General features: G+C 40.0%; 1 long non-coding RNA gene and 1 pseudogene across 2 annotated transcripts; both read left to right on the forward strand.

The window, feature by feature from the left end:
* The first annotated feature begins 465 nt into the window (after positions 1-465).
* On the forward strand, positions 466-3,775 carry LOC114263140 (peptide-N4-(N-acetyl-beta-glucosaminyl)asparagine amidase A-like; annotated as a pseudogene).
* An 8,191-nt stretch (positions 3,776-11,966) lies between these two features.
* LOC114289705 (uncharacterized) lies at positions 11,967-14,501 on the forward strand. 2 transcript variants are annotated; one of them, XR_014340643.1, is made up of 3 exons: positions 11,967-12,139; positions 12,290-12,436; positions 14,203-14,501. It is a non-coding gene; the product is annotated as an uncharacterized LOC114289705 (long non-coding RNA). The 2 variants fall into 2 exon arrangements; XR_014340644.1 differs by having other exon boundaries at positions 11,988-12,139; positions 12,223-12,436.
* Positions 14,502-24,371: the final 9,870 nt, after the last annotated feature.

Below are 24,371 nucleotides of genomic sequence, written 5' to 3' on the forward strand. Positions count from 1 at the left end.
TGGTGATTTTTGGGTCCAATGGGTCTAGCCCATAACCTCTCCCTCTAAAACACTTGGGTACCCCTTGGGGCACACCCCAAGTATCTCACCCTAAGCCTTGTAAACCCTTTCAAAACTTCCCACCAAATCAATGTGGGACAAGCCAATTTACCACCTTAAGGAATTTCCACCAAAACTCCATTTCCATGGAGCACACTTTGGCTTCAATTTCCCATTCACTCGGTAATGGTTTTGAGCAACCAAATATACCACGTGAATCACAACGCGGCATAGAACGCGTTACCACTTTGACCCGAGTAAATCGACACTCGGGGCCCACCTAAAAAATAGACCGAACTTAGGAAAAAATTCTGGTTTTATCCAGAATTTTATAACCATTTCCAACAAGAACACATAAACATAACACCCTGTCTATGAGGGGAATATTTGGGATTTTCTTAATTCAAACTCTTATTTTCTAAAACTATGAACATTAACATTGTGAAAGTACTTTTCTCTTACTATCTAAATGTAGTTGCATCTTTGCAGAACACACATTGGACACTGATCAGCCAAACCTTAAAAAGAAAAATTGCTGACCAGTTAGTATTGAAGAAAAAAAATGTTGTTTTGTTCCTACTTTTGTTGTGTTAAAGCATTTGTATGTCTATACATATTATGTATACAGTTTGGTACGAACTTAAGTTTTGTCGTTCTTTGTGATTTTCCAAAATTATCCCTCAAAACAAATCAAGATCAATGTAAATTTTGATCAGAAAATAAAGATAAGGAGACGACAGGCTACAAATTATATCCATACAGAAAGGTAAATGGAATTTTAGGTGCTCTCCTTGTTTCCTTGTTAAAGCAATTCTATTTTTTATGTCAAATTAGTTTTTAGTGAAGAACTGAGGGACTTATTAGAGATCCACTTGAATTAGAATGTCCATTTAATTTTTATAAATTCATCAGGTTGAGTAGACTCATAAGTGTGACCACCTCAAAATATGTATTCATCAAGTTGAAATTTTCTTTTCTGACATTGATGACATATATAAGTGAGTTCTTGAAGCTTTTTGACACTTTCATTTCCTTTGTTGAACTAATACTTGGTAAATGGGATGAATGTTATGTAGTATGCTTATATACTCTTAATTTTTGTAGGATCGAAATAATGGTGTGTTGAACTTAGAGAATGTCAAATGCAAGTTGTTGCATTGGGAGGGGACAAATTTGGTGGTTGCAGAAGGCCAAATTGGATCAAGGGATCCAAAGTCAAAGGTGCATCACGTGACTCGTGTTACGTTGGAAAGTATGGGTGAACCACGTAACAGTCAACATGTTGTTTTGTTCTACTCATGAAATGTATGATCTTCAAGATACAATAGGAAGTACAGTGGCATGGCCTAGTCAATTCATTCTTTTGGACTAAATATTAAACTAATTGATTTACGATTTGTAATTATACTTTTTGGATGTTTAAAGTTGTATTTTAGAGATTAGTGAATCTTATGATTGTGATACTTTTTTTTGTTTGTATGTTTGAGGTTGTTATTAGCTGATAGCTTGATATGATAGAAGTTGAGGATGAAAGTTAGTATGCAAGTTGTTTGGTGTATGGATATTAGATTTTTTTGCTTACCCCATAGTTGCTACTTCTGCTTGGTTTGTTAACAGGTTGCATTTTATAAGCTACTGTCTACATACTGTTAGGCAAGGTTATATTCTTGTATATATATTATATACTAAAAATAACATTCTACAGCATATAAAATTATGTCATGAAAGGTGTAATGATTTATGACATGCAAGAAAATGTCATAAAAGATTATATACAGCATACCAAGTATGTCATAAATATATTAAAAATGATATTTTACGGCATACAAAATTATGTCGTGAAAAGTGTGATGATTTGTGACATGCAAGAAAGTGTCGTAAAATATTATATACGACATACAAAGTATGTAATAAATATATTAAAAATAACCTTCTACGGCATGCAAAATTAGGTTATGGAAAGTATGATGATTTATGGCATGGCAAAAATATCGTAAAAAATCATATACAACATACAAAGCATATATCATTAATGTTTAATTTATTACTTTTTAAAACTTTATTTACATGCCATAAATAATGCTCAACTTTTTACGACATGTCATATAATAGCATTTGTGTGCATTCCGTGAAAGAGTTTTTATGACATTCATTGCAAGTCGTAAAAATTCAATTTTGTTATAGTGTATTGAGAATGACCTTAGTGATACACCTGGGAATGGGCCTTTTAGGGAGGTTGTGGTTAGTTTGGATGGTATTGTAGTTGGTGCCGTTTGGCCTTTTACTGTGATTTATACGGGAGGGATCAATCCCCTCCTATGGAGACCCATTACAGGGATTGGCTCTTTTGATCTCCCTTCTTATGATATTGAAATCACTCCGTTTTTAGGAACAATTCTAGATAGAAAGGTCCATGAGTTTGGATTTAGCGTAACGAATGCTTTGGATGTGTGGTACATAGATGCGAATTTGCACATTTGGTTGGACAAGAAGAATGTAAAAACTCAAGGACAGCTTCTGAGACACAAAAGCTCACCTGCTGTTGTTTCTTCGATATTAAATTTTACAGATCTAAATGGAAATTTTCTGACTAGTGCTAGTAGGTCCATATCGTCGACTGGTTGGGTGAAATCATCCCATGGGAAGATCACGACGAATTCAACTCAATCATTCACTTAACTTTATTGTGATGGGAGAAATGATAGGAATTTGCAGATTGTGAATCAGATAATCGATTTCAATGACAGTGTCAATATAACTATGCAATCTTCTTCTAGTGAGTTAATCGAATCATTTAAACGGTTTCCCCTTTATGCGTACTCTGATTATGTGGACCAAGGAGATGGAATTTATAGTGATGTGACGAATCTGAAATTGGGTCTTAATGAGAAGAGGGTTAAGGCTGATGATTTTGGATTCTTGGTTAGTTGTCTAAAAAATTTGCAGAATGCGCAGGGTGTCATGCTTGTAATAGAGAGCTCGGTAGTCAGTGGTATAAGGAGTATACAGCAAGCATACCAATATGATGGTAGTAAATTCTGCTATTTTAGAAATGTGACCAGCAAGAATTACACTATTCTTTATGATAAAGTGGGCAATACTTGCAGCAAAAAATATCAGCCTCATGAGGGTTTTGGGCTTGCCAAATGGTGGCCTTTTTCCTGCTCAGAGGGCCTTTTAGTGAGTAATGTCCCAATAAGTAAATGGCGTTGGATCATTCAGTTGGTTGATTCTTCAATTGCTTCACAAAGGACATCTCGTATTAGTGTTCTAGAGAATTTTGAAGAGTTGGTAGAGTGAATGACAAAGTGTGCTATAATCTTCAACTTTCGTGAATGTGAATCATGTTTTTTCATGTTGTTGTAAATTTCTAGTTATTTGTATGTAGATGCCCTCTGCTATCCTTCGAGTGGGCAATGAATTCTTTTCCTTTCTCCGTCTCCACGTACATCTTCACATTAAATTGTAAATGATGTGCTAGTTTCTAGTTGAAACTGACTTTTGGAAAATTGGGTATTGATACCAGTGCCATTTGTTCCATTGTTCTCACTCTCCCCTTTTTGTTGTTGTTGTTGCTGCTATTTTGACTACTAAGCATGGTGAAGCAACTACTTTCACTGTTGCTGTCATTGGGATATCTACCATAAAAGTTCTGCATCCCTTGAGGTTTTTGCAATCAGACGTAGTTTTCATATCTTCTGAATTCATACATTTTATTCTCTGTGATCCAAAATGATATGATATTAAAAATTTGCTATGTATAATGGAGTTTTGATCTCTAAAAAGCCTGGATGTGTGACTTTCTGAGGTTCTCCTAGGTGCTCAATTCGTATATGCTTTTAGTTTATTGTTTTTATTCAGCAGATTTGTCAATATATGCAAGAACTTGAATCCAATGTTTGGTCTCATAGTAAAATAAAAGTTGTTCCTACTATTCAAGCTAAAGCCTTTGAGCATTGTGCCAGGATTTTTTTTGGGTGAATATTTTTGTGCCAGGATGCATTGTAAAAGTAACTCATTACCTTCTAGAATTGCCATAACTCGAGTGTTCTTAGCAAGTATTGTTGCAAATGGATGCAGAAGTGGCTGCAGGAGGGGGGCCGAATGTAATAATCGTAAGAAATTCAAATGATCAGTGTTAGGTTTTTATTCTTGACAACCCCGTTTGACAAAACTCCTTTCAGTTGTATTTGTTTTTGCACTTTTTATTTTAGTAAGGCTATGAGTTTTTAGATGCGAATCCAACTCGAATTGTGCCTTGCAGATAAGTTTTGTGATGTTAATTCTTTCAAGATTGCCACTTCGCTAATTATGACGGGGATCGAGCTGCCCGGTCATCTCGTAAGGGTCCAGGGGCAGCGCCCCTTAGCGAGTTCGATGTAGCGCCTAAGCGGGGTCGAGGGGCAATGCCCCCGAAGCAAAATGCAAAAATACATTCAAAGTTGCCTGTCCGCTCGAGCGGACATTCTCCCACTCGACCAGAGAATGCTGAGTTCCATAAGTTTATTCGCTTGCAAAAATACTGGATGTTGTTTTTTCCCGCTCAAGCAGAACTTTCCGCGCTCGAGCGTAGATCACGGGACAGTTTTCTATAAATACGTGTTTCAGTCCAAATCTAGGGTAACGCCTCCAGATCTTCTTCTTGGGTTCTAGGGTTTATATCTGGGGTTATTTTGCTAGTTTTCTTTGATGTTTCATTGAGTATTCAACTCATGGTTTAAGAAGGATACATCAAAGGATTGTTTGTTTATTCTATACAAAAGAGAGAGTTGTTCTTCAGTGGATTCTGAAGAATTTAAGCCTGAAGCTTTGGTGGATTCTAGAATAGCTCATAGTGAAGATGATTCTGAGGTGAAGAAGGGCTGGAAGAGGCACATAGGGGTTGGTTCAATTCGGGCATGGATTCGCTCAGTAATTGAGAGTACACCTGTGTAATTCCTTTATGTCTTTTTAGTGGATTGTTTTGTGGTTTTTGCCCATGATTTTTTTTTATCACAATTGGAGGTGTCCAATTGTGGTTTTTTCATGTAAAATTGTTGTGTCGATTTGTCTTGATTGTTTGATTGAGATTGTTATATACTGCTTAAAATTGATACATCATCACAAATCAACATCTAGGGGGTTTTTAGATTTTTCAATTGGTACCAGAGCGGGTCGCTCTTTTGTTTTTTTAAAAACTTTTAAGTGAGATCTTGTTTGATTTGTGATAATGGATTCAACACGTGAGGGAAATTCTGTGGTTCGACCACCCCTACTTGACGGATCCAATTATTCTTTTTGGAAAGCTCGGATGAGATCGTTTTTGAAATCTATTGATGAAAAAGTTTGGTAATCTGTCATGTATGGGTGGACCGAACCAACAATTACCGTTGATAGAGTAACTTTTCCCAAACCAATTGATAAGTAGGACACAATTGATTACCAAAATAGTAGCTGGAATAGTAAAGTTATCAATCCTCTCTTTTGCGTTGTCACACCTGAAGAGTTTAGTCGAATTTGCAATTGTGAAGTCGCAAAAAAGGCTTGGGATATCTTACAAACTATTCATGAGGGCACTAATTCTGTTAAACGCTCAAAACTTCAAAGGCTCGCGTCTAGTTTCGAAAACCTTTCAATGAAAGATAATGAGACCTTTGATGAATTTTATGCGAAGTTGAGTGACATTGTAAATTCCAGCTTCAATTTAGGTGATAAAATACCGGGATCCAAGATTGTAGGAAAAATTTTGAGGTCCTTGCCCGATCGGTTCCAACTAAAAGTTACGGCTATTGAGGAGGCTCAAGATGTCGACAACCTCAAGCTGGATCATCTGGTTGGAAATTTCCAAACTTATGAGACACATAGGAATTTCAAAAAGAAACAAAAAGATACTATTGCTTTTAGTAGTGCTTATAGAGTTGGAGAGGATTCAGATAAGGATTGTGAGATAGATTCCAAGATTATGGCTGCTTTTGTTAAACAATTTAAAAAATCTTTTTCGAAAAAGAATCCTAATCTTTTGGAATCTACTCATACTCATAAATCTAAAGGCAAAGATAAACTCAAAATTAATTCTATAGCCAAGAAGGAGAAAGGAAAGATACAAGGGAACTCTAAAAGAGTCCAATGCTATGAATGCCAAGGATTTGGCCACTTTGCTTCAGAATGCCCCACTCGTTTGAAGAAGAAGAAAGCCCTCGCCATCACTTGGGATGATGAATCAGAATCTGATGAAGATAAAAGTGACAACAAAGATCAAGGCGAAGAGGGACATACACAATTCCTTGCTTTCACGGCGGCTTTCGAAATTGAAGGACAAACAGAGTATCCGAAGAGGTCGGTTGAGAATGCCACTGATGATGAATCCTCGGAGAGTGATGATGAAAAGCTTGAGCAAGCTTTATGAAAAGTTGTATAAGGAGTCTCTTAACTTATCCAAATTGAATGACAAGCTCACAACGAAACTCAAAGCATGTGAAAGTGAGAATGGAAAACTTAAGTAGGAGATTTCTGAGGTTAGGATTGATGCCATCAAGATAGTTGAAGATCGACAAGTTCTTTGTGCAAAACTCTTGACTTGTGAGACAGAGAGGAATGAGCTAGAGCAAATCTATGCAACGTATGAAGAAAAGATTGAATCTCTTGAGATGTCTCAAGTTGCTTTGGAAGAACTAATGATCAAGAAAGAGGAAGAGCTCAAGTGTGCTATGGCTACCATTGGTCTTTGGAACAAAGTATCAAAGACTTTGGAGGATATCATTAGGTCTCAACAAATGTGTTGTGACAAGAGTGGCATTGTATTTGGTGATAACAAAGAGCAAAAACAGAATGCATCCACATCTCATGATACAAGAACTCAAGGGCAAGGGGAGCACAAGATTCAACGAGAGGAAAGACTTCTCAATTTTCCTAAAGTTGGTAAGGTCAAAGAAAAGAATGTACACCCTGTACACCCTGTGTTTATTTGTTATTATTGTGATATGCACAGTCATCTTCGCCTTTATTGTTATAAGTTGCATGGGAGAGTGTCTTATAGAGATGGAAGAAATTCCAACATCTCATGGGGTAGTAGACACTTCATTGGTGGTAATGAGGTTAAGGGTCATATTAGACATCGTTATTTTGATGCGCTTGAGACCAAACATGGAGCGAGTTTGCATTTGCCTAGCTCTAGGAATAGGAAGTTGGAAACCATGTCAAGATGGGTTCTCATTGAAGTGGAAGGGAACCACAACGTCATGACACCACCCAAGAACCGCCATTCTCACAACTTTGTTCATACTAAAGCAGTTTGGGTGAGAAAATTTGACTTGTGTTAATTTGTTTAGTCGTTTTAGTTTTTGGATTTTTGTGTGTTTTTTTTCTTTTTGAGTCATTTGATATGTGCCTATTCGTTTTCTGTCTTGCTTTGTTTAAAAAAAAAAAATCCAAATAGATTTTCTTAGTATGGTTTTGCAAGCTTGAAATTTTTGAGTAGTCCTTGATGCATATTGGAATTGATGAGAACATCCATTACATGTTAATATATGTGTGCTTTCTATGGTCATTACTCATTTCGGAGTGTGTGTTCTTTGATTAGTATGTCTCATTTGTACACACTCTTGGATTAGCAAATTTTGGAGTCTTCCGGGTTAGTGATCATTTTTCGCTATGGACTTCTAGCATTATATCATTTGCTTTTCTAGAGGAATTGACCTATACTAGCACATCATGGGTGATGTTGAGTCTCTTAACCACCTTCCATCTTTTTGCATCTCCACGGCTTTCCCCTCTATTCTTTGGAGTCCAGCCATGAGGAAAAGGCTACCTCAAAGTCACCAACCAGGCTATCCTTATTATATCCATGCTTTTCTGGTTCGGTTTCCATACTCTTGAGCGTGTCAGCCGCCAATGAGTGTGAAAAAAAAAATGTGAAAAAGAAAGAAAAATGTGCAAAAGAAAGAAAAGAAAAAAAATGTGTGAAAAAGAAAGAAAAAAAAAGGATTCATTGATTGAGGGGGAGCCTCTGCTATTACTCAACAAATACCTCTTGATTCCTAGTGGTTTGACTTTCCTTCGTTGTGCTTAGATTCTCTTGTCAGAGGTCCAACTTTCATATCACTACTAGGATTTGAATCTAGTGTTTGTCGAACCCCAAGAGTCACGCACACGCTTTTTTCATGGGATCTATGTTTTTCACATAATGCCTCACTTTCTTTTATGAGGAATTTTCTAGAGGTTGTGCACATTGTGTTTTCAAGTAATTGTGCTTCTTGGATAATCTTGTGTGTTTCAAGGTACAAATCTGAAATTCCTTGCTTGCTCCACCATATTAGTTTTTGACGTTATCTTCTTTTTCATTGTTTTTAGTGAGGAGGAGTTTGGTTTTTCTTTACAAGAGTTTGTTAGCATGAACACTTTGATTTGTTTGAAAAGGAAGATTGGTTAGAGTTGTTTTGCATGTTGCTATGCACTGTTTGTTGATTATTTCCTCTTGCATGCTCCTGATATTTACATCATCATATCATTGCTTGTGTGGTTTATGATTTTGCTTTAGTTGATTGAGCTTCCTTTGTCAATTCGTGACAAAAAGGGACAGAAAGTTGTTTTTCATGTTTTCATGCTACATGTTCTTAAAATCTCTAATTTGCTTTTATTCATTTTGTTTCTCTCATGTTTCAAGATAATTTAGTCATATGTTTATTGCTTTTTCATATACTCTTGTGGCACTAATAGTTGTTTTGGAGATTGCGGCACTAATAACTGTTTTGGAGATTGTGGCACTAATAGCTGTTTTGCAGATCATGACCTTGAGAAAGAAGTTTACGTTTGTTGGCTGTATTGGGCTAGGGTGATTAGGATTTTATTTGTTAGGTGTGTTTTGTCACGGCATTGCCAAATGGAGAGATTGTTAGGTTTTTATTCTTGGCAACCTCGTTTGACAAAACTCCTTTCAGTTCTATTTGTTTTCGCACTTTTTATTTCAGTAAGGCTATGAGTTTTTATATGCGAATCCAACCCGAATTGTGCCCTGCAGAGAAATTTTGTGATGTTAATTCTTTCAAGATTGCCACTTCGCTGATTATGACGGGGATCGAGCTGCCCGGTCAGCTCGCGGGGATCGAGGGGGCAGCGTCCCTTGGCAGGTCCGGGGCAGTGCCCAGGCGGGGTCGAGGGGCAGCGCCCTCGAAGTAAAATGCAAAAATGCATTCAAAGTTGCCTGTCTGCTCGAGCGGACATTCCCCCACTCGAGCGGAGAATACTGAGTTCCAGAAGTTTATTTGCCTGCAAAATACTGGATGTTGTTTTTTCCCGCTCGAGCAGAACTTTCCGTGCTCGAGCGTAGGCCTGCTCGAGCGGCCAATCTGGCGCTCGAGCATAGATCACGGGACAGTTTTCTATAAATACGTGTTTCAGTCCAAATCTAGGATAATGGCTCCAGATCTTCTTCTTGGGTTCCAGGGTTTATATTTGGAGTTATTTTGCTAGTTTTCTTTGATGTTTCATTGAGTATTCAATTCATGGTTTAAAAAGGATACATTAAAGGATTGCTTGTTTATTCTATACAAAAGAGAGAGTTGTTTTTCGGTGGATTCTGAAGTATTCGAGCATGAAGCTTTGGTGGATTCTAGAGTGGCTCATAGTCAAGATGATTTTGAGGTGAAGACGGGGCTGGAAGAGGCACATAGGGGTTGGTCCAATTTGGACGTGGATTCGCCAGGTAATTGAGAGTATACTTGTGTAATTCCTTTATGTCTTTTTAGTAGATTGTTTTGTGGCTTTTGTTCGTGATTTTTTTTTATCACAATTGGAGGTGTCCAATTGTGATTTTTTCACGTATAATTGTTGTGTCGATTTGTCTTGATTGTTTGATTGAGATTATTATATACTGCTTAAAATTAATACATAATTATAAATCAACATGTAGGGGGTTTCTAGATTTTTCAATCAGAAAACCCAAGTTTTGTTGGATTCAAGACAGCTCTCGAGATCAATGTTCACTGCACTTGGATTGTCTCCAAGTCTTCACCAACTTTTTTTTTTTTTTTTTATATATTTTTTTAAACTATGGTTGATTTGGTTGAATGACTGCAATTCATGGCTTGGTTTGAGGAACATATATTGAAGGAAAGGAATGACTGTAAAAGATTTAAGAATTGCCACTAATTGAGTAGTGAATGAAATTGCAACAAATAAGAGCCCATCATGGTTACTCCCAGTGCCTACCCATAAAAAGGGTAGATGTAAGCTTTTCTAATTTTATAGAATTTTATCACAAAATTAGATACACTACTAAAGAAAGGGTCTTTTGAGTCGGTTTTTTGAGTCGGCAAATTTTACTGTCGCAAAAGGTAGCCTTTTTGAGACGGCACAGAGTTACCGACTCAAATACCAAACCTTTAGTGTCGGCACCGTTGGCCGACACAAAAAATTAATATTTGATAGTATTATTTGAGTCGGTTGAATTTACCGACGCAAAAGATAGACCTTTTGAGTCGGCATAGACCTTTTGCGTCGGTAAATTTGTGCCGACGCAAAAAATTAGACCTTTTGAGTCGGCATAGACCTTTTGCGTCGGCAAATTTGTGCCGACGCAAAAAATTAGACCTTTTTGTGTCGGCAACTGATGCCGTAGCAAAAAAAAAAAAATTATAACCAAGATATATATTTATTTACTTGATTATATTTAATAAATATATTTATTTATACATATACTTTTATATTAATATTGAGTGTATATACTATAAATAATATATATCTCGTTTAATATCTGAAAGAGGTGTGGTGGTGAAGTGGGTGTAGTGCGTTGACCTTGGGTCAACTTGTCCAAATGGGTGTGTGTTCGAACCTTGGGAGCCTCAGTGAGAAAATTATGAGTTAAATTTTTTAAAACATTTAACCACTTTTTGAGTCGGCAATCTACCGTCTCAAAAAATTAAAACTTTTTGCGTCGGCAGATTGCCGACTCAAAAACTTTTTGCGACCCCACCATTTTCGTCCCTTGAGTTGCCGTCGAAACGCCGTCGCAAAAAGTTTTTGCGTCGGCAAATCCGCTATTTGCGACGGCAAGCTGCCGACTCAAAAGCCCTGCTTTTTAGTAGTGATACAGTTATCTCATATTTGATGACCCAAGTTAGAGGCTTTTGTTCAATTGTGATCATATTTTGTGCACTTAGAATTTTCCTAGTAGATATACATATCATTGGATATTTTTAACAAATTCTTCACCTTTCTTTTCTCTCTTTCTTTTATTATTATTATTATTATTTGAAAAATTAAAAAAATTATTTGGCAAACTACTTCAAAAACTTTCTTTTTGAATTTTTTTAATAAAAATTAATCCAATTTTTAAAAAAGGGAAAAAAAATATTATCATAGAAAAATAAATATGATGAGAAAAAAAAAGTGTTTTTAATTTTTTTTTATTTTATTAAAAAAAAAAAACCCAAGAAAGTCCTAAATTTTCGCGGTGCTATGCAAAAACCAATTGATCAGGGTGCTGAGAGAGAGAGAGAGAGAGAGAGATAAGGAGAGAAAAGACCACGAACTTACGAGGAGATGCATAGCGGAAAAGATTCAAACGACCAACATGACACGTAAATTTGTATTATTAAAAAATAGGATAAATTACAAATAAATTTCTTAATATTTACTTAAAATATAAATTGTCTCATGTTATTTATGAAATCACATTCCATCTCTTGAAGTTTTTAACTTCATAAGCAATAGTGTATTTTGTTAATAAATCATTAAATTAATAAATAATTTTTAATGATACAAAAAATTTATTTTAATTAATAATTTAAATAATTTTATTATTATATAAAAAACAGTTATGAATATTATTTTTTAATTAATTATGTTAAATAAAAAATTATAACAAAGGAATATTGTAATTTTTTAAAATATAGGAGACGATTCTTATTTTAAGTACATATTTATAAAAAAAAAGAAGAAGTTAATATAGCATTTTATTTTCCTGAGCTTCCAAACACGGCATAAAGTTTCTCTCACAAGGTTGCATTTCTGAAGGAGAGCCAGCAGGGAGAAGGTGAAGAAGAGGTGAAGGAGCTGGCCGGAGAAGATGCAGGTCCAGCTGCCCCAAAGCTCGTTCGCCTGCTGTACTTCGTCGGCGCCGGATGTAATCTTCCTCTTCAATCTCATACCCACACAATATATATATATGTATAGATTTGATTTTAATGTATGTATATGTATTGTTAGGTTATATATTTATGTATGATTCGACAGTTGTGTGATCATCGACAACATTTGCGCCATTTTGTTTCAGTCATAAGCACTTTGGCTATCAACAAGTGGAGAGATCTTCAACGAAAGTCAATTCAACAACAGCAAGATCGATTATCGGATGCGGTACACAAAGCTGTCGAATAACAAATTATAACTTTGGGGTTTTAGGGCTTCATTCTAGAGCATTGTGAGTAATCTTCTCAAGTTTGATTTTGCTCTTTTACTCAGTTATTTGTATTGTGAAATTGAAATTCCAATTGGCTTTTAGCAGAAGTCTCTGAACGTTTTCGATACGCATATTTCTTTCTCAATTTTGGAAATTTCAATGTGGGAAGCCTTTTATATGTGAAGAAATTTGCTATTATATTGTGGGATTGTGCTCAATAGGGCTGTAAACAAGCTCAGTCGAGCCAAGTAATAGGTTGTTCAAGTTTGAGCTTCTAAAATGTGTTTAAGCTTGATTTGTTTATTTTTGGGGCAATGTCAAACAAGTTTTAATTGAGTTGAGCCAGACTAGTTTGCTTATTATTATTATTTTTTTTAGTATATATAGCATATCGAGCTGACTTCAAGTCAGTTTTAGAAAATTAAGGAAATTGTGGGATTATGGTTTGTTGGAGCTTTATAATCATAATTATAATATTCCCTGATTATTTGATGTAGGTTTGAAGCTCAGACTTGTAGTTGTAATCTAACAAGGTCATAGTCGTATGACGAAAAGAAAATACCTATTAAAAATTAACCAAAACAAACATTCAAATCACAAAATCTAGATCCATCTTAACAAATAGATTTGGTTTATATGTTATTGTTTTGTTTCTTTTTTTCTTGGGTTAGTTACATATTTGTGGTTTTTGTATGGGTAGAAATCATTCTAGTTGATAGATTTCTTTTGCTGGAATGCAGAAATGGATTCCTTGTTTCATTTGAGAGAAAAAAATGTGTACCCTACAATTTTTTGTGTCTATGGTACTTTTCTATAAAAATATAGAGTAGTTTGGGAAGCTTCTCCCACTCAACTGGACCACATATAAATCATTCATCTATGTAGATGCATGTATATGTATATTTGTATGTATTTACTGTACTAGCAACTCTCACTCACTTAATGATAACCCGAGAGGATAATTGGTTAGTTTGGAAATGGGGGTCTAGAATTTGAGAGATATTGAATGTGAATGTATTGGAATATGGAAATCATTTAAACCACAACCTTTGAGCAAGTAGCTGTACTTTAAAGAGAGAGAGAACCAATATACGGGTTAGACTAGAGTGCCTGTTTAGAAACAGAAATTTAATCTAGCTGAATAAGTAAAATACTAAAATCTGATCCTCTTAAAAGATTTTGAACATGGTACATAAATTCCATACTAAGTCTTGGAGAAACTCTAAATGAGTTGAGTCTAGCCTAATAGTAGGTATTCAAGTTTGGTTTGAAACTTAATAAAGTTCAAAAAAATGTTTAAGCTTGATTTGTTATTCTTTCGAGCCAATCTCAAATGAGTTTTAATTGAGCCAAGCTTGAGTAGCTTGGTTATTTATAGTGTATATAAGCTTATTGAGCCGAACTCAGAAAATTAATAAGTTTCAAATTGTGTTAAAACTTGGCTTGTTTATATAACGAGCCGATCTCAAACAACTTGTAATGAGTTCAACACGAGTTGAGCTTGAGTAGTTTGGTTCGTTTTACAACCCCACGGTGTTGAATCTCTTTGTTCTCTCTCTTTTTTAGAACTTGGCTTTTTTTTTTTTTTTTTTTTGCTTAGATTATAGTGGCACATACTAAGCTAACCCATAAGACAGAATTGCCACCATTTAGAAGAGGGAAAGAAAGAAAAGATCAGATCAGACCTGACCAGAAGCTGCTTTAATTGTCATGTTGCATTGAAACTATTGTGTTCCACTTTTACATGGCTCTGTAATACTCACAAAAAATGTCATCTCACGGTGTAGTTCTCGCTTCATATCATAGTTTGCTGCTGGCGCATTCTTGATCGAATGGGAGCTTTGTTTGTACCATACTAAATGGTTGAAATTTTTTCATTCCCTGTTGTTTGTTATTTGGACTTCAGAGTGGGGCTTTTTGTATGAGTGGGGTTTGTCCCCTGAATTTAGTTCAGTCAATTGCGTCCAAATCAATGCTTAGTAGTTAGTACATATAGAATTTGAGACTGTTCTAGATCTTCACTTTAAGATGTTTTGATATTTGTTGAAATTAAGTCCATCTTATATTTTACAGAGGATTTTGATTACCCTTCTTTTAATTCTCTTCTACCAATTGGAAAAATTAAAAAATAAATAAAATAAAAATGATACGCATAATTTTTTGGGGGATAAGTCATTCTTTGTTGGAGGAGATTTTCTTGAAAATACTGCTGGACTTTGGGGTTCATCACAGACTAACCTGGATATATGATTTTGTAACTGTACAATGTATGAATCAAACAAAAGGTAGTGTGCGTTGAAGGCAGCGATTAATAGGTTTGATGTTGCAACTAGATTATTAGGTGATAGATAGAGAGATGTCAGAAAGTTGCAACTCATTTTTTATTACTGTTTTACTATTATTGGGAAAAGGCCTGCTTGTCTCAGTTCCTTATTATGAGATTTGGACAAGTCAAATTCCGAGATCAACAAGGAACACGATGAAGCTTGATACCGGTCCGGTGCTGGATAAGTACTCTACTCTTACCTTGAGATTTTTGACAACTATAATAAATAAATAAACTCATAATTTTCGAAAGAAAAATTTTATGTAAATAAACAAATTATATAAAATTTTCTTATTAACTATGTGGCATGCAATAAATTCAAAACACAGTCAACTTTAATAATCACTGTTACATTATTTTAAATAATATATTATCAAAAAATTTTAACAATTTTATTTTATTTTATTTTATTTATTATTCTTTTTTTAGAACGAAACAGCCACATAATATTAATATTGCTACTTGCAAATAGTTACAGGATTTGCCAATTCATGCGCCGAGTGGACTATATTTCTGCCTACTTTAGTGATACAAATATAGTTTAAGTGCTTCGCATAGTTTATAATATCATGCAAAATAGTACCAATCTGCCAATATAATAGTTTATGCTAAGTCAACATATAAAATAACATTTATTATATAAATATGTAAATAAACAAAAAAAAATATAGCATAACATAACATAAATATTGATGATACTGCTGATCGCTAGAGGGCGAGTCGGGTAGGCCTGCGGTCCCTGCACCGTTCACCAGTCACTGAGCTCACTGGAATACTTGCAAAAATTTCCAACGGGGAACGGGAGTTCCCCAGCGGACCCTCCGACGATCGAGTTAAAAGAGAGAGGGATTGATGGTGTGTAAAGAGAGAGAGATTGAGAATAGGGAACTTAACATTTTGTGTGCCTTGGAAGCCTCCTTATATCCTTTATTCATCATTTCCTTATCCACCCTGACCTGCCATGTTGGCTGAAAGCCTATACTCTAGCTTGCCTTGTTCATGGTGAGGCTGCCCGTTCTGACGTGAAGGGATTATCGCATTTAATGCTGCAGGAGTCTCATTAATGGCTGATGTGTGGTGCAATAATTCTGCAAGATCTTTGTCTGCTTACATACTAGTTCTCCTCTTGACAAGTGTTTAGATGCCATTGGTTCCTGGTGCAGCGTTGGGTTTTCAATGGTGTTGGGCTTTAGTGCTTGAACCGTGAATTGAGCTCTAAATGGTGGGCCAAAAGCTTCTGTAGGCCAATCGATGTCAGTAGTCCCCCATTCCTAAGTGCAATTTCAGTTCAATGAAGGGAATAAGAAAGAAGACGGGAAGCGTGTGGGGCCGAGTGAGAGGAGGGCCGACCGCAAAGAAAGGAGGGAACCGAGCGAGAAGCCCGACCAAGAGGAGGGCGGACCGCAAAAGGAGGAATCAAATGAGAAAACCGACCGAGAGGAGAGTCGACCAAGAAAGGGAGACCGATGGAGAAGACCGACAGGAAGGAAGGCCGACTACGAAAGAGGAGACTAAGCGAGAAGACCGATCGAGATGAGGGCCGACCGCGGAAAGAGGGGCCGAGCGAGAAGTGGCGGCGACGCGCGGGGCTCGAGAAGCGACGGGGCACGTGATAATGTGAAGTGGAATAGATAGAGAAGGGTTAAGGGTAGTGAGTCGTGGTTGTACACGTGGCATGATACAGTGATGAGGGAGGTGATGCGTTAGCAAGAAGCGAAGGGTTAGGACTAAGATAGGACGTGGAAAAGGCAGGGGTGGAAACTTTCGAAAATTTTAAATTGGTGAAATTTAATCTCGATCCTTGGAATATAGGCAAACCGTGGGCATTTGGAGTTATTCGTTTTACATACCTTTTTGCGAAAAACCAACACATCCTAGAGTTGAGCTCATTTGTTTCGTGTGACACGCCTCTCCAACACTTTGCGAACTTCCTTGCGCCAGCATCCGAAGCAATACACAGAAACATAGAAGAGATGGCTCGAGACGAAGCGCCAACCATGAGGCTAGAGGCATTGGGTGAAGACGATGCGGTGGAGTTGGCGAAGCAATATAGGACAGAGAGGCGGAAGGAAAGAGGGGCGGAGCAAGCGGTGCGATCTCGTCCGTCTACCATGATCGTGGCCGCAAAGCCGATTAGCCAAGTGAAACCTGACAACTGGCACACTAAGGCTGACAAGTCGACGTTTACGGCAGAGGAGTTGGAGGAGGTACGTAGGAAGTACCAGATTCCAGCGGAGATAGAGTTAAAGTTGCCTACGTCTAAGGAGAGGGCATCGAATGCACGTCCGATGGAATTTACACTATATGAAGAGGCATTGCAGGGGGGTCTGAGGCTGTCGCTCCCGCAAATAGTGGTGGATGTATTGAACCAATTGAAGGTGGCGCCAGGGCAGCTGATACCCAACACATGGAAAATACTATTGGCCTGCATGATCGCATGGTCACAGGCGGCCGGGGGGGCAACGATGACAGTAGAGGAATTCTTTTCTTGCTACAAGGCCTCCGGTCAACAAGAAACATGGGTGACCTTACAGGCAGTGGCGGGCAGAGGATTAGTGGCGGGTTTACCATCATCGGTGAGGGGGTGGAGACCGAGGTGGTTCTATGTATCAGCAAATGGTGAGAGGGGGGTGTGTACAACATGGAAAGTTCCCACGAAATCGGCAGAGCCAAGGTTGGAAGCAGAGGTCGAAAATAGGGTGAAATGGGTGAAGGAGTGGAGGGAGAAGGAGGGTGTAAAGTGGAATGACCTGATCCGACCTTCGTCATTGTTCACCTTAAGTCTGGGGCTATAGCCGACCGAAAAGGATCCTACGCTAGAAGAGTTGGAGACGAGGAGAAAGGTGCAAGAGGCAGAAGAGCAGAAAACATTTGCCAAGGCCGACAAATATAAAGAATCGCGGTTAGGCCCTGCTCCAAAGTTGGTCATGAAGGAGCAAGTTCGACCACGCCCCAAGCCTCTGGGAGATAAAGATTTGACTGACTTTGCATCGCTGCCACCTCTAGTGGATCCGTTGAAGAAGAAGAAGAGCAAAACAAGAGGTGGATACGGTGTTGAAGAAGAATAAGAAAAAGAGGGGGGCTACGGAGGAGAGTGAGGGGGGGCCAGTTGTGAAGAGGATGAAGGAGGGGACGACGGAGGCAGCCCTAGAAGTAGAAGTGAGAAAGACAATGATGGAGGTAGGATAAACCATGGGCCCAGATGCCAAAATGGTGGCTAGCGTGACTGAGCCAAAGATTGGCCGTGCGCCATAAGTGTCTCTAAGTCCTGGGGAAGGAAAATGGGGAGTAAGGAAAGCAGAGATGGGTGCCATGTCGAAGACCGCCATGTACCATGTTCGCTCAGTGGCCAGTCGATTGGCAGAAGAAGGGGGTGAAGCCAGGGTCGTCGTCGAGGGGTAGTATAAGATGCGGTCGTGCGGTCGATGACACGATTCACGAAGGCCGACCTCTTGAGAGGGTTCTCCTCAGCATAGATGGAGACGACGACCTTAGCAGCGACCCTACTGAGTGAAGCAGCATGAGCGAAGGTGGAGGCAAAAGCCGCTAAAAACCCAGTTAGAAGAGGTGAAAACGCAGTTACAAAACCTAAGGGTCGAGACAGCGGATTGAAGGAAAGTCGCGCAGAGTACCTGTGCAAAAGGCATAGAGTATGCTCAGAGGGCGAAGAAGATGGAAGTACTGGCGGTGGTGCAGAGCTACTTGGCAGAACGTGCTACCTCCAAGCTCGTCGTAGCCAAATCAAAGCTTGAAGCGGTGCGCCACAAAGTGGTGTCGCTGAAGTTTGAGCTGGCGGGTGAGTAGAGGAAAGTAGGCAAACTCTAAGAAGTCTATACCACTGCCAATGAAAGGTTGGAAGAGGCCCTTGCCAACAACGAAGATTTGCGCGACCAAACGCTTAAAGACAACGAAGAAGCGGATGGGCGCATTGCAGAATTTGAGAAGAAGTTAGGGGAAGAGAGGGCCAAAATAGCCTCTGAGAGGACGACGTACCTCGACCTATGTGTGGCGGCAGTGGAGCAATTTAAGGGGTCTGCCGAATTCCAGATGGCTATTGACGCTATGGTCGCGAGGAGCTTGGCTAAGGAGGGGGAATGAGGTGCTGGGCCGTCGGGAGTGGCCGCTGGAGGTAGGATTAAAGAAGAAGTGATTCAAAGCTTCCAGCGGTCAGACTTCTACAACCACAAGATGAGCTAGTACTGGGACAGTGGCTGGATAAGCTTCACGTATAAGGTGCAAGAGTTGTTCCCAGATGTGAACTTCAATCTGGTAAAGGTCAGGGAAGATGACGTTGCCTAGACTCCCTTGGACGAGGGGGTAGAAGAGGAATATCTCGCGTCAAGCGACAAGGATTAAGGGCATGGTGTTTTGGTTCTGTTGTTTTGTTCTTTTTTTTCCTTTTTTTTTTTTGAAGTAAATGTAATTTATGTAATAAAGTATATAATGGTGCAAATTGTTAATAAAACTATGAGTTCTATTATTGTTGTTGTTGTTGTCGTTGTTGTTATTGTTTTTTTTTTTTTTTTAAATGGTAAAGTTCAAATGGTAAAAATGGATAAGTAAAATGGACAAGTGAAGTTTTTGAATGTGAAATTGGGCAAGTAACCTAACTTGCATAAATGGTAAAAAATGGGCAAGGATGAACTAAGATTGAAACCAGTCTGTCTAAGACTAATGCTTTGTCTGGATGAGACTAGTGTTGACTTAGTCTGGCCGAGCTCTTCATACTCAATCTGGCTGAGCTCTTCATGCTCGGTCTAGCTGAGGCTTGGAGGACTCAGTCGGACTGAGGCTTTGGTTAACTCAGTCTAGTTAAGCTCTTCATGCTCAATTTGGCTGAGGCTTGGAGGGCTCAGTTGAGCAGAGGCTTTGGTTTACTCAGTCTGACTGAGCTCTTCATGCTTAGTCTAGTTGAGGCTTAGAGGACTCAGTCGGACTGAGGCTTTGGTTAACTCAGTCTGGCTGAGCTCTTCATGCTCAGTCTGGCTGAGGCTTGGAGGACTCAGTCGGACTGAGGCTTTGGTTAACTCAGTCTAGTTAAGCTCTTCATGCTTAGTCTGGCTAAGGCTTGGAGGACTTAGTCGGACTGAGGCTTTGGTTAACTTAGTCTGGCTGAGCTCTTCGTGCTCAATCTGGCTGAAGGTTTGAGGGTTCAGTTGGGCTGAGGCTTTGGTTAACTCAGTCTGGCTGAGCTCTTCATGCTCAGTATGGTTGAGTTCTTCATACTTAGTCTGGCTGAGGCTTGGAAAACTCAGTTGGATTAAGGTTTTGGTTAACTCAGTCTGGTTGAGCTTTTCATGCTCAGTCTGCCTGAGACTTGGAGGGCTTAGTCGGGCTGAGGCTTTGGTTAACTCAGCCTGGCTGAACTCTTCATTCTCAATCTGGTTGAGACCTAGAGGACTCAGTCGGGCTGAGGCTCGGTTTACTCAGTCTGGCTGAACTCTTCATGCTAAGTTTGGCTGGGGCTTGGAGGACTCAATCAGACAGAGGCTTTGGTTAACTTAGTTTGGTTTAGCTCTTCATGCTCAGTCTGGCTGAGACTTGGAGGGCTCAGTTTGGCTGAGGCTTTGGTTAACTCAGCCTGGCTGAACTCTTCATGCTCAGTCTAGTTGAGACTTGGAGGACTTAGTCGGGCTGAGGCTCGGTCTAAAACTTGCAATTGAAACTCAACACGGATAAATGGAGATATGAAATTTTTGTCATTAAGGCATAATTTGTCGATCACAAATTTACATCGTGTATGGAAAGGGCAAAAATGAACAAGTGTGCAGATCGGCCAAAGAGAACAGACAACAATCGAATGATACAAAAACAGAGGACGCCATTACTAGAAATAACGTTTCAAGTGCTCGGCATTCCATGGATGGAGAAGGTCTTTGCCCTCCATATCTTGGAGACGGTAAGTCCCTAGGTGGGGTTTGCCATTAACAATATACGGTTCTTCCCATTTTGCTGCTAGCTTGGCCTCAGTCAGATTTTTAGTGGCAAGGGTTGCTTCGTGCAATACTAGATCTCCCACTGTGAACTCGCAAGGTTGAACTTTGCGGTTATAATGTGTTCTCATTTTCTGCTGATATGACGCCTGTCTGATAGCAGTTGCCTCTCGGAGCTCCTCAATCAGATCCAAGTCAGCTCGACGCAACTCCTCATTTAGTTCTGGATTCGAGTACAAAACCTGAGGGGTCAGTAGGCCGATTTCCATTGGGATGACTACCTTGACACCGTATGTTAGGCGAAAAGGGGTCTCTCCAGTAGGGGTTCGGTCGGTCGTCCGATAAGCCCAGAGTATGTTCGGTAATTCCTCAGCCCAGAGTCTTTTAGCGGCTTCCAACTTAGTATTGATGATCTTCAGGAGGGAGCGATTGGTGACTTTGACTTGCCCATTAGCTTGGGGGTGGCTCGGGAAAGAGAAGCATGGTCTAATGTTGAGCTCTTCATAGAATTTCCTAAATTTGGCGTTGTCGAATTGTTTGCCATTGTCCGAAACAATGGCCTGGGGGATTCCGAATTGGCATACGATCGATTGCCCATTGTCCGAAACAATAGCCTGGGGAATTCCGAATCGACATACGATCGATTGCCAGATAAACCTGGTGGTGTTTCGCTCAGTGATTGTAGCAAGGGGTTTTGCTTCCATCCATTTGGTGAAGTAGTCAATGGCAACCACAACGAACTTGGTTTGGCCCCTACTAGTGGGCAAAGGACCAACTAAGTCGATGCCCCACTTAGCGAAGGGGTAGGGACTGCTGAGTGTAATCAGTTCTGTTGGTGGAACATGGAGGATGTTGGCAAAGCGCTAGCATTTATCACATTTAAGCACAAATTCGCTAGCATCTTGATTGAGAGTAGGCCAGAAGTAGCCAATGCGGAGGATTTTGCAGGCCAGAGATCTTCCAGTCGAATAATTACTGCAAATGCCCTAGTGGACTTCTCTCATCACATAGGTTGCTTAATCGGGACTGAGACACCTGAGGTATGGGCGTGAGAATCCTCATTTGTACAGTAAGTCGTTGATGAGGATGTAAATAGACGATCGGGCTCTGACTTTGGTGGCCTGCAGTTTATCGTTTGGCAACTCCCCTCATGTCAAGAGCGGAAGAATGTCTGTATCCCATGGGATAGGTTCGTTTTGGAGGAAGTGAACCTCCTGTTGGTTTGGCGAAGTAGCTGGATGGATCAGGTATTTAATGTGAATGCCATGGCTGAGGTCTGACTGGTCGGTCGAGGCTAACTGGGCCATTTCGTCCGCCTTGGAGTTTTCTGACCTAGGGATGTGTCTAATATGGAAAGTATTGAAAAGGCGAACAAGAGGAAAGACAATGTCCCTATATGCCCGCATCGTGTCTTTCTTTGTGTCGAATTGCCCAGTAATCTGCCCGACGATCAATTAGGAATCACTGAATGCTTGGATATGGCTTACACCAATGTCTCTGGCCAGTCAAAGACCTGCTATCAAGGCCTCATATTCGGCCTCATTATTGCTCACATCGAATAAGAAACGGAGGGCACACTTGAAATACTCACCCTTTGGGGTGGTGAGGATGAGACCGGCCCCACAACCTTCTTTGCGAGATGAACCATCAACACTAAGGGTCCAGGAATTGAGGTCTTCTGTAATAGTGTTGAAGTGCGTTGGCGTAGGGGGGTACGTTCGGAGTGAGATTGGTGAATTCCAAGATAAAATTGGCGACGACTTGTCCTTTGATCGCTGTTCGAGGTCGGTAAGAGATTTCAAATTGACTTAGCTCGACGGATCATTGCATAAGTCTACCTGACAACTCTGGTTGTTGCATGACCTTTTCAGAGGCTGGTCAGTGAGAACCACTATGGAGTGAGCTTGGAAATAAGGTCAGAGGCGACTGGAGGCTATGACGAAGGCGAAGGCGAAGGCCATTTTTTCCAGTAAAGGATAGTTCTATTCTGTCCCCCTGAGAGCGCGACTAATGTAGTAGACTGGACGTTGTACTGAGCCGTCTTCTCTGATGAGGGCAGCACTGACCACAATGTTTGATACAGCTAAGTAGAGGAAAAAGGTTTCCACGGAAGTGCTTGAGAGAGGAGGGGAGGGTTGGCCATGCACTGCTTCAGTTGTTGAAAAGCCTCCTTAGATTCGGTGCTCCACTTAAACGCTTGTCGGAGGACTTTAAATAATGGAAGACACTTGTCTGTCATCCGGGAAATGAAACAGTTAAGGGTGGTAACTCTGGCCGTGAGCCGTTGAACCTCCATGACCATTCTAGGAGACCGCATTTCTATTAAGGCCTTGATCTTTTTGGGGTTAGCCTCAATGCCCCGTTGGCTGACCATGAAACCCAAGAACTTCCCAGATCTTATGCCGAAGGCGCACTTCTCCGGATTCAGCTTCATCTGATATTTGCGTAAGGTTTCAAAGGTCTCTCGCAAGTCTACCAAATGATCGGAGGAGAGTTTACTTTTGACTAACATGTCATCGACGTAGACTTTCGTGTTCCATCCTATCTGGTGTTGAAAGACGACATTAACCAATTATTGGTAAGTTGCTCCAGCATTTTTCAAGCCGAACGGCATAACACAATAGTGATAAGTTCCTCTGTTTGTGATGAAAGAGGTGTGTTCTTGGTCGGCCGGGTGTATCAGGATTTGATTGTAGCCAGAGAAGGCATCCATGAAACTAAGCATCTGATGTCCGGCAGTTGCATCGACTAGCAGATCTATCCGAGGAAGGGGATAACTATCTTTGGGGCAAGCCCGATTGAGGTCAGAATAGTCGACGCAGAGTTGCCATTTACCATTGTTTTTGTAGACCAAGACTACATTGGACAGCCACCTGGGGTAGTCCAAGTTATTTATGAACTACGCCTTCACTAGTTTGTCTACCTCAGAGGCGATGAGGGTATTGCGTTCCAGGTGAAAGATACGCTGCCTCTGGCGGAAAGGTCGAAAGTGGGGCTCAATACTGAGACGATGGGTCATGAAAGAGGGATCGATGTCCGGCATGTCTAAATGGGTCCAGGCGAACACATTGTTGTGCTCGGCTAAGAGAGCTGTGAGATCGGCCTTGGCCTGAGAGGATAACTGGCTGCCAATCCTAGCTATTTTGGCTGAGTTGGTAGGATTGATAGGGACGAGTTCCTCCACTAGTTCCCCGCTGACTAACTCTTCTTCATCTTTGACGTTGAATCCTTCGATGATCATAGCCTCCTTCAGCTTGACCTTGTTTAGTGAGGCGACGTAGCATTCTCTAGCCATCATCTGCTCGCCCCTTACGGTGCCGACCTTAAGGTCGGTCGAAAATTTCATGGCTAGATAGTATATGGAGGTGATAGCTTGGAAAGCATTAAGAGCTGTGCGTCCAAGGATTATGTTATAAGTAGAAAGACAGTTGACGACAAGGAAAGTGAGTAGCTTGGTGGTCTGCCGTGGATACTCTCCGATGGTGATGGAAAGATTGATGGAGCCGATGGAGGTCACTCGATCGGCAGTGAAGCTGACTAGCGGGGTCTAGAGAGGGGACAATTTTTCTTCTCCGACCTTGAGCTGGCGATAGGCGTTCAGGAAGATGATGTCTAAAGAGCTGCCATTGTCGACAAGCACCCTTCTGACCTTGTAATTGGATAGGAGAGCAGAGATGACGATGGAGTCGTCGTAAGG

The sequence above is a fragment of the Camellia sinensis genome, chromosome 9, assembly GCF_055761805.1.
Source record: "Camellia sinensis isolate YWXY chromosome 9, ASM5576180v1, whole genome shotgun sequence".
Lineage (NCBI taxonomy): Eukaryota > Viridiplantae > Streptophyta > Magnoliopsida > Ericales > Theaceae > Camellia > Camellia sinensis.